Source organism: Aegilops tauschii, chromosome 3 (genome assembly GCF_002575655.3).
Source record: "Aegilops tauschii subsp. strangulata cultivar AL8/78 chromosome 3, Aet v6.0, whole genome shotgun sequence".
NCBI lineage: Eukaryota > Viridiplantae > Streptophyta > Magnoliopsida > Poales > Poaceae > Aegilops > Aegilops tauschii.
In genome coordinates this window covers 76,353,921-76,370,299 of record NC_053037.3, presented here as the reverse complement: position 1 = coordinate 76,370,299, position 16,379 = coordinate 76,353,921, and positions in this window count along the sequence as shown.

Below are 16,379 nucleotides of genomic sequence, written 5' to 3'. Positions count from 1 at the left end.
AGGGAATTGTATACGGGATTGATTGAATCCCCGACATCGTGGTTCATCCGATGAGATCATCGTGGAACATGTGGGAGCCAATATGGGTATCCAGATCCCGCTATTGGTTATTGGCCGGAGAGGTGTCTCAGTCATGTCTGCATGGTTCCCGAACCCGTAGGGTCTACACACTTAAGGTTCGGTGACGCTAGAGTTGTTATGGGAAATAGTATGTGGTTACCGAAGGTTGTTCGGAGTCCCGGATGAGATCCCAGACATCACGAGGAGTTCTGGAATGGTCCGGCGGTGAAGATCGATATATTGGACGAAGGGTATTGGAGTCCGGAAGTGTTCCGGGGGTACCAGGCTATGGCCAGCATGACCGAAAGGTGTTTCGAGAGCCCCGGCAAGTGTTGGAGGGCCTCATGGGCCAAAGGGGAAGGGAAAAACCAGCCCACTAAGGGGTGGTGCGCCCCCCACACCCTTTCCCACGTTACTTGGGGAGGTGGGGTGCCTCCACCTGGCTTGGGAGGCAAGCCTCCACCTGCTTGGCTTGGGGGGCAAGTCTCCCTAGGATTTTCCCTAGGGAGATCCAATCTGCTTGGCCGCCGCCCCCTAGGGGAAACCCTAGGGCGCCTCCCCCTCTCCCCTTGCCCCTATATATAGTGGAGGGGTGGGAGGACAGCCGCACCTCTTCCCTGGCGCAGCCCTCCCTCCTCATACACCTCCTCCTTCTCCTCCGTAGTGCTTAGCGAAGCTCTGCCGGAGAACCATGAGCTCCATTGCCACCACGCCGTCGTGCTGCTGGAGTTCTCCCTCAACTTCTCATCTCCCCTTGCTGGATGAAGAAGGAGGAGATGTCCCCGGGTTGTACGTGTGTTGAACGCGGAGGCGCCGTCCGTTCGGCGCTAGATCGGATCTTCCACGATTTGAATCGCCGCGAGTATGACTCCATCAACCGCGTTCTTGTAACGCTTCCGCTTAGCGATCTCCAAGGGTATGAAGATGCACTCCCTCTCTCTCGTTGCTAGCATCTCCTAGATTGATCTTGGTGACACGTAGGAAAATTTTGAATTATTGCTACGTTCTCCAACACATAACTATTACGGTGGGTGAACAAATTACTGTTGAGCAATTGACAGAATTGAGCATAGTTATGAGAATATCTAGGTATGATCATGTATATAGGCATCACGTCCGAGACAAGTAGACCGACTCCTGCCTGCATCTACTACTATTACTCCACACATCGACCGCTATCCAGCATGCATCTAGAGTATTAAGTTCATAAGAACAGAGTAACGCTTTAAGCAAGATGACATGATGTAGAGGGATAAACTCATGCAATATGATATAAACCCCATCTTGTTATCCTCAATGGCAACAATACAATACGTGCCTTGTTGTCCCTACTGTCACTGGGAAAGGACACCGAGATTGAACCCAAAGCTAAGCACTTCTCCCATTGCAAGAAAGATCAATCTAGTAGGCCAAACCAAACTGATAATTCAAAGAGACTTGCAAAGATAACCAATCATACATAAAAGAATTCAGAGAAGATTCAAGTATTTTTCATAGATAAACTTGATCATAAACCCACAATTCATCGGTCTCAACAAACACACCGCAAAAGAAGATTACATCGAATAGATCTCCACGAGAGAGGGGGAGAACATTGTATTGAGATCCAAAAAGAGAGAAGAAGCCATCTAGCTAATAACTATGGACCCGAAGGTCTGAGGTAAACTACTCACACATCATCGGAGAGGCTATGGTGTTGATGTAGAAGCCCTCCGTGATCAATGCCCCCTCCGGCGGAGCTCCGGAAAAGGCCCCAAGATGGGATCTCACGGGTACAGAAGGTTGCGGCGGTGGAATTAGGTTTTTGGCTCTGTATCTGGTATTTGGGGGTACGTAGGTATATATAGGAGGAAGAAGTACGTCGGTGGAGCAACATGGGGCCCACGAGGGTGGAGGGCGCGCCCAGGGGGGTAGGCGCGCCCCCCTACCTCGTGGCTTCCTGGTAGCTTTCTTGACGTAGGGTCCAAGTCCTCTGGATCACGTTCGTTCCAAAAATCACGTTCCCAAAGGTTTCATTCCGTTTGGACTCCGTTTGATATTATTTTTCTGTGAAACTCTGAAATAGGCAAAAACAGTAATTCTGGGCTGGGCCTCCGGTTAATAGGTTAGTCCCAAAAATAATATAAAAGTGTATAATAAAGCCCAATAGTGTCCAAAACAGAATATAATATAGCATGGAGCAATCAAAAATTATAGATACGTTGGAGACGTATCAGCCCCCCTTTCCTTCTTCTCTCCTCCTCCTTCCTCCTTCTCCTAGTAGGAATAGGAAAGGGGGGCAAACCTACTTGCAGTAGGATTGCCCCCCCCTTGGGCGCGCCTCCTCCTAGGCCGGCCCTCTCCACCTCCCCTCCTTTATATACGGGGGAGGGAGGCACCCCATAGAGACAAGTTGATCATTGATCTCTTAGCCGTGTGCGGTGCCCCCCTCCACCATAATCCACCTCGGTCATATCGTCGTAGTGCTTAGGCGAAGCCCTGCGCCGGTAGCTTCATCATCACTGTCATCACGCCTTCATGCTGACGAAGCTCTTCCTAGACACTCTGCTGGATCGTGAGTTCGTGGGACATCACCGAGCTGAACGTGTGCAGATCGCGGAGGTGTCGTACTTTCGGTACTAGGATCGGTCGATCGTGAAGACGTACGACTACATCAACCGCGTTGTCATAACGCTTCCGCTTTCGGTCTACGAGGGTACGTGGACAACACTCTCCCCTCTTGTTGCTATGCATCACCATGATCTTGCGTGTGCGTAGGAATTTTTTTGAAATTACTATGTTCCCCAACAGTTCTTGCCTGCGTTACAAGGTGTGAAGTTGAGTAAAGACTCAAAACCCGACCACAGCAGAAAATAGAAAGAGAATGAAAAGTCATTCCCTATGCCTCAGTCATAGGTTCTATAAAGTATGCTATGCTGTGTACCAGATCTATTGTGTACCTCACCATGAGTTTGGCAAGAGGGTACAATAGTGATCCAGGAGTGGATCACTAGACAGCGGTCAAAATTATCCTTAGTGGAATAAAGACATGTTTCTCGGTTATGGAGGTGACAAAAAGGTTCGTCGTAAAGGGTTACGTCGATGCAAGCTTTGACACTGATCCGGATGACTCTAGATCTCAATCTGGATACATATTGAAAGTGGGAGCGATTAGCTAGAGTAGCTCCGTGCAGAGCATTCTAGACAGAGAAAATTTGCAAAATACATACGGCTCTGAATGTGGCAGGCCCGTTGACTAAACTTCTCTCACAAGCAAAACATGATCACTCTTTGGGTGTTAATCACATAGCGATGTGAACTAAATTATTGACTCTAGTAAACCCTTTGGGTATTAGTCACATGGACATGTGAACTAATCACATAAAGATGTGAACTATTGGTGTTAAATCCCATGACGATGTGAACTAGATTATTGACTCTAGTGCAAGTGGGAGACTGAAGGAAATATGCCCTAGAGGCAATAATAAAGTTGTTATTTATATTTCCTTATATCATGATAAATGTTTATTATTCATGCTAGAATTGTATTAACCGGAAACTTAGTACATGTGTGAATACATAGACAAACAGAATGTCACTAGTATGCCTCTACTTGACTAGCTCCTTAATCAAAGATGGTTAAGTTTCCTAGTCATAGACATGAGTTGTCATTTGATGAATGGGATCACATCATTAGAGATTGATGTGTTTGACTTGACCCATCTGTTAGCTTAGCACTATGATCGTTTAGTTTATTGCTATTGCTTTCTTCATAAATTATACATGTTCCTATGACTATGAGATTATGCAACTCCCGAATACCGGAGGAACACTTAGTGTGCTATCAAACGTCACAACATAACTGGGTGACTATAAAGATGCTCTACAGGTGTCTCCGATGGTGTTTGTTGAGTTGGCATAGATCGAGATTAGGATTTGTCACTCCCATTGCCGGAGAGGTATCTCTGGGCCCCCTCGGTAATGCACGTAACTATAAGCCTTGCAAGCAATGTGACTAATGAGTTAGTTACGAGATGATGCATTACGGAACGAGTAAAGAGACTTGCCGGTAACGAGATTGAACTAGGTATGGTGATACCGACGATCGAATCTCGGGCAAGTAACATACCGATGACAAAGGGAACAACGTATGTTGTTATGCGGTTTGACCGATAAGGATCTTCGTAGAATATGTAGGAGCCAATATGAGCATCCAAGTTCCGCTATTGGTTATTGACCGGAGATGTGTCTCGGTCATGTCTACATAGTTCTCGAACCCGTAGGGTCCGCACGCTTAACGTTCGATGACGATTTGTAATATGAGTTATGTGATTTGATGTACCGAAGGTTGTTCGGAGTCCCGGATGAGATCAGAGACATGACGAGGAGCCTCAAAATGGTCGAGACGTAAAGATCGATATATTGGAAGGCTATATTCGGACAACGTAAAGGTTCCAAGTGATTCGGGTATTTTTCGGAGTACCGGAGAGTTACGGAAATTCGTCGGGGGAAATAGTGGGCCTTAATGGGCCATACGGGAAAGGAGAGAAGGGCCTCAAGGGGCGGCCGCCCCCCCCCCCCCCCCACATGGCAAGTCCGAATTGGACTAGGGAGGGGGCGGCGCCCCTCTCTCTTTCCTTCTCCCTCTCCTACTCCTTCCATCTCTCCCCTCTTGGAAAAGGAAGGGGACTCCAACTAGTATCGGGAATCCTAGTTGGACTCCCCCTATAGGCGCGCTCCTCCTAGGCCAGCCTCCTCTTCCTCCCTCCTTTATATACGTGGCCAGGGGGCACCCCAATAGCACAACAGACAATCTCTTAGCCGTGTGCGGTGCCCCCCTCCACAGTTACACACCTCGGTCATATCGTCGTAGTGCTTAGGCGAAGCCCTGCGCCGGTAACTTCATCATCACCGTCACCACGCCGTCGTGCTGACGGAACTCTCCCTCGGCCTCAACTGGATCAAGAGTTTGAGGGACGTCACCGAGCTGAACGTGTGCAGATCGCGAAGGTACCGTACGTTCGGTACTTGGGTCGGTTGGATCGCGAAGACGTTCGACTACATCAACCGCGTTACTAAACGCTTCCGCTTTCAGTCTACGAGGGTACGTGGACACACTCTCCCCGCTCGTTGCTATGCTTCTCCTAGATAGATCTTGCGTGATCGTAGGCAAATTTTTTGAAATACTACGTTCCCCGACAATCCCTGCCCCCGTATATAAAGGAGGGGAGGAAGAGGCCGGCCACCAAGGGGCGCGCCATGGGGGGGAGTCCTACTAGGACTCCACTCCTAGTAAGATCCCCCCCTTTTTCCTTTCTCATCGGAGGGGAAAAGGAAGGAGGGGGAGAGGGAAAGGGGGGCGCCGCCCCCTCCCCTAGTCCAATTCGGACTCCCATGGGGGCGCGGCCACCCCTTGCGGGCTCTCCTCTCTCTCCACTAAGGCCCATGTAGGCCCAATACTTCCCCGGGGGGTTCCGGTAACCCCTCGGTACTCTGATATATACCCGAACCTTTCCGAAACCATTCCGGTGTTCGAATATCATCGTCCAATATATCAATATTTACCTCTCGACCATTTCCAGACTCCTCGTCATGTCCGTGATCTCATTCTGGACTCCGAACAAACTTCGGTCACCAAAACACATAACTCATAATACAAATCGTCATCGAACGTTAAGCGTGCGGACCCTATGGCTTCAAGAACTATGTAGACATGACCGAGACACATCTCCGGTCAATAACCAATAGCGGAACCTGGATGCTCATATTGGTTCCTACATATTCTACGACGATCTTTGTCGGTCAAACCGCAATAACAACATACGTTATTCCCTTTGTCATCGGTATGTTACTTGCCCGAGATTCGATCATCGGTATCATCATACCTAGTTCAATCTCGTTACCGGCAAGTCTCTTTGCTCGTTCTGTAATGCATCATCCCGCAACTAACTCATTAGTCACATTGCTTGCAAGGCTTATAGTGACGTGCATTACCGAGAGGGCCCAGAGATACCTCTCCGATACTCGGAGTGACAAATCCTAATCTTGATCTATGCCAATCCAACAAACACCTTCGGAGACACCTGTAGAGCATCTTTATAATCACCCAGTTACGTTGTGACGTTTGATAGCACACAAGGTGTTCCTCCGGTATTCGGGAGTTGCATAATCTCATAGTCAGAGGAATATGTATAAGTCATGAAGAAAGCAATAGCAATAAAACTTAATGATCATTATGCTAAGCTAATGGATGGGTCTTGTCCATCACATCATTCTCTAATGATGTGATCCCGTTCATCAAATGACAACACATGTCTATGGTCAGGAAACTTAACCATCTTTGATTAACGAGCTAGTCAAGTAGAGGCATACTGGGGACACTCTCTTTTTGTCTATGTATTCACACATGTACTAAGTTTTCGGTTAATACAATTCATGAATAATAAACATTTATCATGATATAAGAAAATATAAATAACAACTTTATTATTGCCTCTAGGGCATATTTCCTTCAAAAATGTGGAAAGATTTGGTCGTGGAGCTCATGGAAACCGGCCCAAGGGCTCCACCCGCCACTCCGGGAGAGTCCGTCGCGGTCGCGTGCTTGCTTTGAGCGCCATGGCTCGACGGCAGGCTTAAAGGAGCTGCCAGACTCCGCGACGTGCCATGGGAGCTTGCGTGGAGGTGACACGCCACAGTCGCCACGCCTGTCAGCACCACCAGTTATCGTGGATAAGTAAAAAATGGTGGAGAATCGGCGGGATTTGTCGCTCGAGTTGGGGAGGTCTAGCGGCGATGTGTGCGGATTGCGACGGAGGGGATAGGGTTTGCTAACCCTAAAACCCGGCCGACCTCGTACATACATCGGCAGAGGGAAGGATTTGCGGGCCGTCTATAAAAATTTTACGGGTGGGGCTTCGTTTAGCGGATCTATTCAGGCCAAAAGAACAAAATCCTACAGCCGAAATTTTAGGCCTCGTTTGGTTCATAGGATAAGAATTTTACAGGAATAGGGAAATCATAGGAAGTGACATGGCATGCATTTCAATTCCTATAGAGGAAGAGATGTCATTTGGTGCATAGAATAGGAATTTTTTTCATTGAGTCTAGGCTAATTTTTTTCTTTAAAATGTGAAGGATTTTTTTGAAACGAGGCAAAAGACTTGCCATTTTCATTGTTTAAGAAGAAGAATTGCCCGATCAATTGACGGAAAACCGGGCTAAAACCGATACAAGCCAACCCATATGACATGGGCACCACCGGCCAACCTGGCCACCGACATGAAACCCGAAACTGCAAAGAAGAAAGACATCCATCGAGGAGTCACAAGCGTCATCGTCATCACCGGTAGCCTCGAACGGTGACTCCGACTTCATCATAGAGCTCCATCATCGAAGCCAACCCGCAAACAGCCGCAGGAGCCATGACGGCACATGCCAACAGATGGCCACACGCGCAAGCAACCGATAGCTCCGACTTTGACGACAAGCATCGCAAGGGAAATATGCAGGACTTGCGCCGACCGTGTCCTCCGCAAATGACCATCGAGTGCCTATCATCGTCACCACCTGGACTCGCTCCACCGCAGCTCCGACTTCAAAACAACCAAGCAACCAACGGAAGGGCACCTCGGACACGCCGGGAAGAACCGACTACCAAAGTCCACGCCGCAACCTGAGCTCCTCTTAGCGCTACCATCGTTGCCAAAACGGAAACCAGCGCGCCGCCTCAGCAAACCACGCGGCGAAGATGCTGCCATCCACAGGTCTCCCAGTTGTAGCCAGCTCCGAGACGATGCCCCCAAGGAGGAGAAAGACGCGAAGACGCCTCCATCGCCTGATCCAGCTGATTTGAGGTTTCCCTCCGGAGCCCAAGCCGTGGAGAGGAGGAGCACACCTCCAAGACGATGCTTCCAAGAAAGGTTACGGCACCCGCGGGCGCCATCGTCGCCGGTTCCGATGAAGACCGGAACAAGGATTCCTCCCGGAGTTGTGACAACCACCTACCGCCACCAACCGCCTCCCACCAACCACCACCCCAGCCGAGGTCGACCTCACTCTGGTCGCGGGATCGCACGATCCAACGCGCCCAGACACGCATCGCCCCCTGGCCGAAGCTGCCAACCACCACCGCAACATCGTCGCGACCACTACCACCGCAGCAACCACCGCTGCATCGCAGGAACAGCAACCAAAGCGGAGCACAGCGCGCCAGATCCTGTTGGGGAACGCAGTATTTCAAAAAATTTACCTACGAACACGCAAGATCTATCTATGTGATGCATAACAACGAGCAGGAGAGTGTGTCCACGTACCCTCGTAGACTGAAAGCGGAAGCGTTAAGTAACACGATTGATGTAGTCGAACGTCCTCGCGATCCAACCGATCAAGTACCGAACGCACGGCACCTCCGCGATCTGCACACGTTCAGCTCGGTGACGTCTGTCGTACTCTTGATCCAGCAGAGGCCGAGGGAGAGTTTCGTCAGCACGACGGCGTGATGATGGTGATGATGAAGTTACCGACGCAGGGCTTCGCCTAAGCACTACAACGATATGACCGAGGTGGAAATATGTGGAGGGGGCACCGCACACGGCTAAACAATCAACTTGTGTGTCTATGGGGTGCCCCCTCCCCCGTATATAAAGGAGTGGAGGAGGGGAAGGGCCGGCCTCATGGGGCGCGCCCAAGGGGGATTCCTACTCCTAGTAGGAGTAGGTTTCTCCCCTTCCCTAGTTGGAGTAGGAGAAGAAGGAAGAGGGAGAGGGAGAGAAGGAAAGCCCCCCCCCCCAATTCGGATTGGGCTTGGGGGGCGCGCGCCTCCCACTTGGCCGCCTCCTCCTCTCTTCCACCATGGCCCATTAAGGCCCATTAACTCCCCGGGGGGTTCCGGTAACCCCCCGGTACTCCAGAAAATGCCCGAACTCATCCGAAACCTTTCCGGTGTCCAAACATAGCCTTCCAATATATCAATCTTCATTTCTCGACCATTTCGAGACTCCTCGTCATGTCCGTGATCACATCCGGGACTCCGAACAACCTTTGGTACATCAAAACACATAAACTCATAATACCAATCGTCATCGAACGTTAAGCATGCGGACCCTACGGGTTCAAGAACTATGTAGACATGACTGAGACTCACTTCCGGTCAATAACCAATAGCGGAACCTGGATGCTCATATTGGTTCCTACATATTCTACGAAGATCTTTATCAGTCAAACCGCATAACAACATACGTTGTTCCCTTTGTCATCGGTATGTTACTTGCCCGAGATTCGATCGTCGGTATTATCATACCTAGTTCAATCTCGTCACCGGCAAGTCTCTTTACTCGTTTCGTAGTGCATCATCCCGTAACTAACTCATTATTCACATTGCTTGCAAGGCTTTAGTTATGTGCATTACCGAGAGGGCCCAGAGATACCTCTCCGACAATCGGAGTGACAAATCCTAATCTCGATCTATGCCAACTCAACAAACACCATCAGAGACACCTGTAGAGCATCTTTATAATCACCCAGTTACGTTGTGACATTTGATAGCACACTAAGTGTTCCTCAGGTATTCGGGAGTTGCATAATCTCATAGTCATAGGAATATGTATAAGTTATGAAGAAAGCAATAGCAATAAACTTAAACGATCATAGTGCTAAGCTAACGGATTGGTCAAGTCAATCACATCATTCTCTAATTAACTTAAGCAATATTTATGGTTAGGAAACTTAACCATCTTTGATTAACGAGCTAGTCAAGTAGAGGCATACCAGTGACACTTTGTTTGTCTATGTATTCACACATGTACTAAGTTTCCGGTTAAAACAATTCTAGCGTGAATAATAAACATTTATCATGATATAAGGAAATATAAATAACAACTTTATTATTGCCTCTAGGGCATATTCCCTTCAGATCCAGATCGAGCTGCTCAAGCTAAGCAGCTGAGCAGGAGCAGGCCCTCCACCCGCAGCACACCTCGCACCCCGGGGATGTCAGGCCCGCCACGCCCAGGAGTTGCCGCGCCCGACACACGCCAGCAGCCGCCGTGCCGGCTGCCGGTCCGCGTCCCACGCGCCATCCGGAGTCGCCGCGAGCACGCCGGCCGTCCGCGCATGCCGTCCACGCCCAGGCCGCGCCGAAGCTCGGACCGAGGCCGCCGCCTCCTACCTGCAGCACTGTCCGCGCCAGCCGCGGCCCGCGAGGCCCCAGATCGGGACCGCGCGCCCGCAACAGCGCGCCCACCGCCGCGACCAGCCGCAGCTCCGTGCGCCGAAGACCACCTCCGCCGCACACGAGGACGCCGCCCCGGAGCCGAGCGCCGGAAGGCCGCAACCCGCGCGCGAGATCCCCTTTCTCCCGAGCGAACTGCAGCCAGATAGTGCCCCGCCACCGCAAGCTCCGCACAGGCTTTGCCTGCCGGAGGCCACCGGCGACGGCGAGGGAGAGAAGGAGCCTGGAGCGCAGCGGGTGCCGGGAGGAGGGGAGGGAGGTCGCGCCCGTGTCGCCCTCGGGGAAGGAGCGGCGCGAGGGTCGGGAGGGGTTTCTACTTTGTTCAATATGAAGGATTGATTCCTATCCCACATAGGAATAGGATAGGAATCCATTCCTACAAATCAAAAAGCTTCAAAGCAATTTTTCTTTGCAAATACTATCATATAGAATTTCTATAAAATTTCTACTCCCCCTGTTCCTAAATATTTGTCTTAGGGAGCAAAATGAATGAATCTACACTCTAAAATATGTGTATATACATCTGTATGTGGCAGTTCATTTGAAATCTCTAAAAAGACAAATATTTAGAAATGAAGGGAGTACAAACCATGAGTTTTCAGGCGATCTGCTAGAGATGCTCACCGTTAACATTAAGAGCATCTCCAGCCGTTGGCCCCCCAGGACGCATAAAAATCGCCCCTGGGGGCGAGCCGGCGATACAATCGGCGCTGGGGCGGTTTTGCGTCCAGCCGTCGCCCCCAGGCGCCGATATTGGACCATTTTTCGGCCCACTTTCGGCGAATGAAGGGCCCTTATGGGCAAGAATAGGCCCATATTCGGTGTGGGTCGTCGTGGCTCGGCGTTCAATTATCAACATAAATATTTTTTTATCACATAGTTCATCACAGAAAATCAAATAGTTCAACAAAATAGTGCAACAACAAATCGTTCAATACAAATTATATAGTTCAACAAATAAAAACTCATATTTCATCACATGTCGCGCCCGGCGTCGCCCTTGAGCCTCCATAGGTGCTCCACCAAATCCTGCTGCAGCTGATGATGCACCTGTGGGTCTCGGATCTCCTGACGCATACTGAGGTAGGCAGTCCAGGTTGCCGGTAGCTGGTGATCAACTTCGGCTGGAAAGCCCTGCCTGTAGTATGGTTCAGTGTCGAACACTGGGTCTTCTTGCTCGCTCTCGATCATCATGTTGTGCAAGATGACACAGCAAGTCATGATCTCCCACATTTGATCTTTCGACCAGGTCTGAGCAGGGTACCGGACAACAGCAAATCGGGATTGGAGCACACCAAAAGCCCGCTCGACATCCTTCCTGCAAGCCTCCTGACACTTGGCAAAGTAGGACTTCTTGCCTCCTGGCACAGCGTTTGAGATAGTCTTCACAAATGTAGACCATCTCGGATAGATGCCATAAGCTAGGTAGCACCCCTTATTGTAGGGTCGCCCATTGATCTCGAAGTTCACCGGAGGAGAATGACCTTCAACAAGCTTGGCAAAGACAGGGGAGCACTACATCACGTTGATGTCATTGTGAGTTCCTGGCATACCAAAGAAGGAGTGCCAAATCCAGAGGTCCTGTGTGGCCACCGCCTCAAGTACCACACTACAACCGCCTTTGGCGCCTTTGTACATCCCCTGCCAAGCAAATGGGCAATTCTTCCAACCAATGCATGCAGTCGATGCTTCCAAGCATCCCAGGAAATCCTCTTGCTGCATTCTGTGCTAGGATCCGAGCAGTGTCTTCCGCATTGGGTGTTCTCAAGTATTGTGGTCCAAACACTGCCACCACTGCCCGACAGAACTTGTAGAAACACTCTATGCTGGTGGACTCGGCCATGCGCCCATAGTCGTCGAGTGAATCACCGGGAGCTCCATATGCAAGCATCCTCATCGCTGTCGTGCACTTCTGGATCGAGGTGAATCCAAGTTTGCCGGTGCAATCCATCTTGCACTTAAAGTAGTTGTCGAACTCCCGGATGGAATTCACAATCCTGAGGAAGAGCTTTCGGCTCATCCAATAACGGCGCCGAAATGTTTTGTCGCCGTGAAGTGGAGCATCGGCGAAGTAGTCGGAGTAGAGCATGAAGTAGCCTTCGAGACGATGCCGGTTTTTTGCTTTCACCCGCCCCGGCGCTGAGCCACCTCGCCGCGGCTTTTCATTGCTCACCAACAGCTGGGCGAGGGCGGCGAGCACCATGAGATGCTCTTCTTCCTGGACGTCGGCCTCGGCTTCCTCCTCCAGCAGCATGGCCAGCGCATCCTCGTCATCCGAGTCCATCGCCGGGGCAGGCAAATCGCCGAACACCTTGCGCCCGGTGGGCGTGTACCCTTCGCGGCCGGAAACGGCCAGCTACTGGTGGAGGGGCTGCCTCGGCAAACCTCTGCTATTTTTTCGGCGGGGATTGGCTATCTAGCGGTGAAGGACGGCGGGCGGCGCCGGGATAGCTACTGGCGGCCGAGGGCGCGGGGGGTGGGAGGCGAGTCGGGGAAGAAGAACTTAACTTTTCCACCTGACGGTGTGGGCCAGCCGCGCTTTTCCCTTGCGCCAAAGCCCCCGATCGCCCCCCAGTGCGCCAGGTTCGGCCTGCGACCGCCGGGCCTAAAAACGGGCCGAACCGGCGCTTTTCGGCGTCCTGAGGGCACAACTGGGACGTTTTTTTAGCGCCGGCACCGAAAAAGTGACCTGTGGGAGGCCTCTCGGGGGGGGGGGGGGGGGGGGGGCGGCTGGAGATGCTCTCACATCTCGTGTTCCAGTTCAGCTGATATTCCCCATCCTGGTCGCTAAGCGCGGGCCAGACTGCAACAGAGCGGAGCCACTAATCTGGTGACCTCCGGCGAGCTCGCATCCTTGAGCCTCGGTCGTCGATCTGCTCTGCAATCCCTCCTGGCTCCTCCGCCCCACGCTGCAACGGAGCGACCATCCCGGTCAACTCCGGCGAGCTCACCCCGCCTCCTTCAGGTTTCAGCACAAGTCCTGCTCCACGATTCCTTCTCATCCCCACCCCCACCCCCACCCTCCAATGGAGCCACTGAGCTAACTCGGGTGAGCTCACCTCGCTTTCTTAAGGATCCAGCCTCAATCGTCGATCTGCGCCGCCGCCACTTCTACCCCCGCGGCTCTCCACCCGCAAGCACGGCGATCTGACCCACCCTACCCCCACCCACACAGACGCATCGAAGTAAGTGCGGCGGCGCACCTGGAGCGAAGAGATGGCGGTGACCATGACGAGCGTTTCCACCGGCGTGATGTACTCCCTCCTCGGGAAGCTCGCAACGCTGATGGGGAATGAGCATCGCAAGATCAAAGGCGTCCGGAACAAGGTAGCGTCCCTTCTGGACGAGTTCAGTAGCATGAGTGCTCTGCTTGTGAAGCTCGCAGGCATGGATGAGCTTGACGTTCAGGCGAGGGAGTGGAGGGACCAGGTCCGGGAGATGTCATACGACATCGAAGACTGCGTCGACGATTTCATGCGTGACCTTGGACAAAAAGGCGCAACCACTGGATTTCTGAAGAAGACTGCCGAACGCCTGAAGAAGCTCAGGGTGCGCCATCAAATGGCCACCATGATCCGTAGGATCGAGACTCGTGTAAGTGAAGTGCATGACCGGCGCACGAGGTACAAAATTGATGAGTACACTCCATAATCCGGCATTGTCGCTGTCGATCCAAGAGTGATTGCCATCTATGCAGAGGCGGCCGGTCTTGTGGGCATCGATGCTCCAAGAGACGAGCTCGTGGAAGATGTTGATGGTTGAAGGGAAAGAGCTGAGGGTGGCTTCTATTGTGGGATTCGCTGGTCTTGGAAAAACCACACTTGCAAATGAAGTGTACCGTAAGCTTCAAGGACAATTTGATTGCCATGCATTTGTGTCGGTGTCTCACAAACCAGATATGCCGAACCTTCTCAGCAATTTGTTATGGAAACTTGTGGGGCAACACTCTTCTCAAATGGGCAAGTTGGACCGGTATCAGGGAATATCTATCGAATAAGAGGTAACTGTTCTTGTTTGTGTTTATTACTAATTTGTTGTTACTAAATACGACTAAAAACACCATGATTGGCTCCTAAGAATTGAATTGATTTGGTTGGGTGGATTTTCTCTACTAGAATTTGATTCTTTTTTTTTTTGCTAAATGTTACTAGTAGAACTCCTACTCGACCTGGACGTACTCGGGATGCTCCCGCGCAAACCGAGCCATCGCCGCTCTCTCCGGGAGTGACGACAACCGCCGGTCTCTTCTTCGCCGGCATCTCCTCCATCCGGATACCCTGCGCCACGAGCCACTCCGCCACCGCCCGGGTCTCGATCTCCGGGAAGTTGAGCTCCAGCATGGACGTAGGAGACGTTCACCGTCGAGCTCGAGCATGGACGTAGGGAAGGACGTCAAGCAACGGCTCCGGACAGGTGTACGACATGCGTAGACATCGTTGTCGCCAGCACCACTGAAAATTCCCGATGAAGTTAGTAATAATGTACATCTATGAATAACCACAAAAAGAAAAGGAAAACTCTCTAAATCAACCGGTTGATCTTTCCCTCCCGTAAATCGCCTCCTCCTCTCGACACGTGCCCCTGTGGGGCCTGCCCACGCTTCCACTTCCAGCCTTATCTTCTTTACGGGATTTTTCTTCTCCACACATTTATTCCCCTTCCTCTTTTCCGTTCGTCACGCCGGCCATGGGGGAGACGCTCGCAGCGGTGACCACAACAACCCGCTGGCGCGAAATCAACAGAGATTTTGACGCCGGCCGTCGCTGCACATGCCCCACCTGCAGTAGTTCGATGTAGCATCTCCGGCGTTGCAATGAAGCTTCCAATGGAACCACCACCGAGCTTTTTGCCGCTCATCGGTGCTGCCACACAATGCGACACGGGAGCTCGACCACGGCCGCCGATGCTGCGATGCAGCAACTCGTCCAAGGCCGTCGTGGTGCGATGCAACCTCGTTGGCATGCTTGCGCTGCGATGCACCCGTCGGTGTTGCTGGTGCTACAAGTTGCCGGCGGCGGAGCGGCAACGGAGTGCTTGTCGGTGGCTCCCCATGCTCCGATGCAGCACTCTCGCAGGGTTGTTCCCGGTGCTGCGCATCGCAGCGATCGCCAACGGCTCGATGCAGTGTCCGGTGCTGCCATGGAGCGCTCGCCGGCGACCTAGCTCGAAGCTGCGATGTAGCGCTCAGTGCTGCAATGGAGCGTCGCCGGCGGCTCCCCGTGCTCCGATGCGGCGGCGGCTAGATGCAGCGTTCGGTGCTGCTGTGGGGCGTTCGGAGGCGGCAATGAAGCATTAAGAAACCACCGGAGCATCGCCGTCGCCGGATGCTGCAATGGAGCGCGCTGCAGCAACTTAACGCAGTTACGTGTGAATCGCGTGGAGTCGGGCGATGGTGCGTGTGCAGCACACCTGATGTCCGGAGGCCACAGAGACATTGGCAGGTTTTGGGATGAACGCGATGTTGTGATAGTTCGTGTAGTCTTGCCATCACGGATCGGGCGGCTCAAAATACACTGTACCTGAGCGAATGAACGGCTGATCAGGTGGCTTAAGTTTGGCTCTTATCAGCCGGCTTACGCCTAGCATCCGCCAACGGCTGATCAGGTGGCTTAAGAGCATCCGCCAAAAGAAAATGGCGGCAAGTGGCGTGGCCGCGCCAAGCGTCCAAAGTCTATGTCGTGAATATTCACGCAAGCGCACGCGCTATTATATTTTTGTGTGTACGTGTAGCATTTCTTCTGCCAACTTCACTGATCTAGGAGTGGTAAGTGGTCTCCCCTTATAAGGTGGTGTGAAGCCTTGCCAAGAGGCGAGGTGGGACTAAAGTTGGATACAAACATGCACAGAGTATCTGAGTGAGCACCCTGTGTAAGGACGTCATGCAGCATAGGTAGCACATACAGTATGTTCTGAAGGGCATGGCGCTTTGAGTTGGCCGTATCCGGCAGCACAATATAGTCTTATTGTATATCTTGTCGATCGATTATGATCTTCAATTGGAAGGCATTTATTTTTACTTAGCATTAACAAAAAAGTAAATACTATCTTTATTTATATTTTTGTCCAGGTAGCGACACCTCTCTCCTTTTGCCCTTCATATATCCAACAA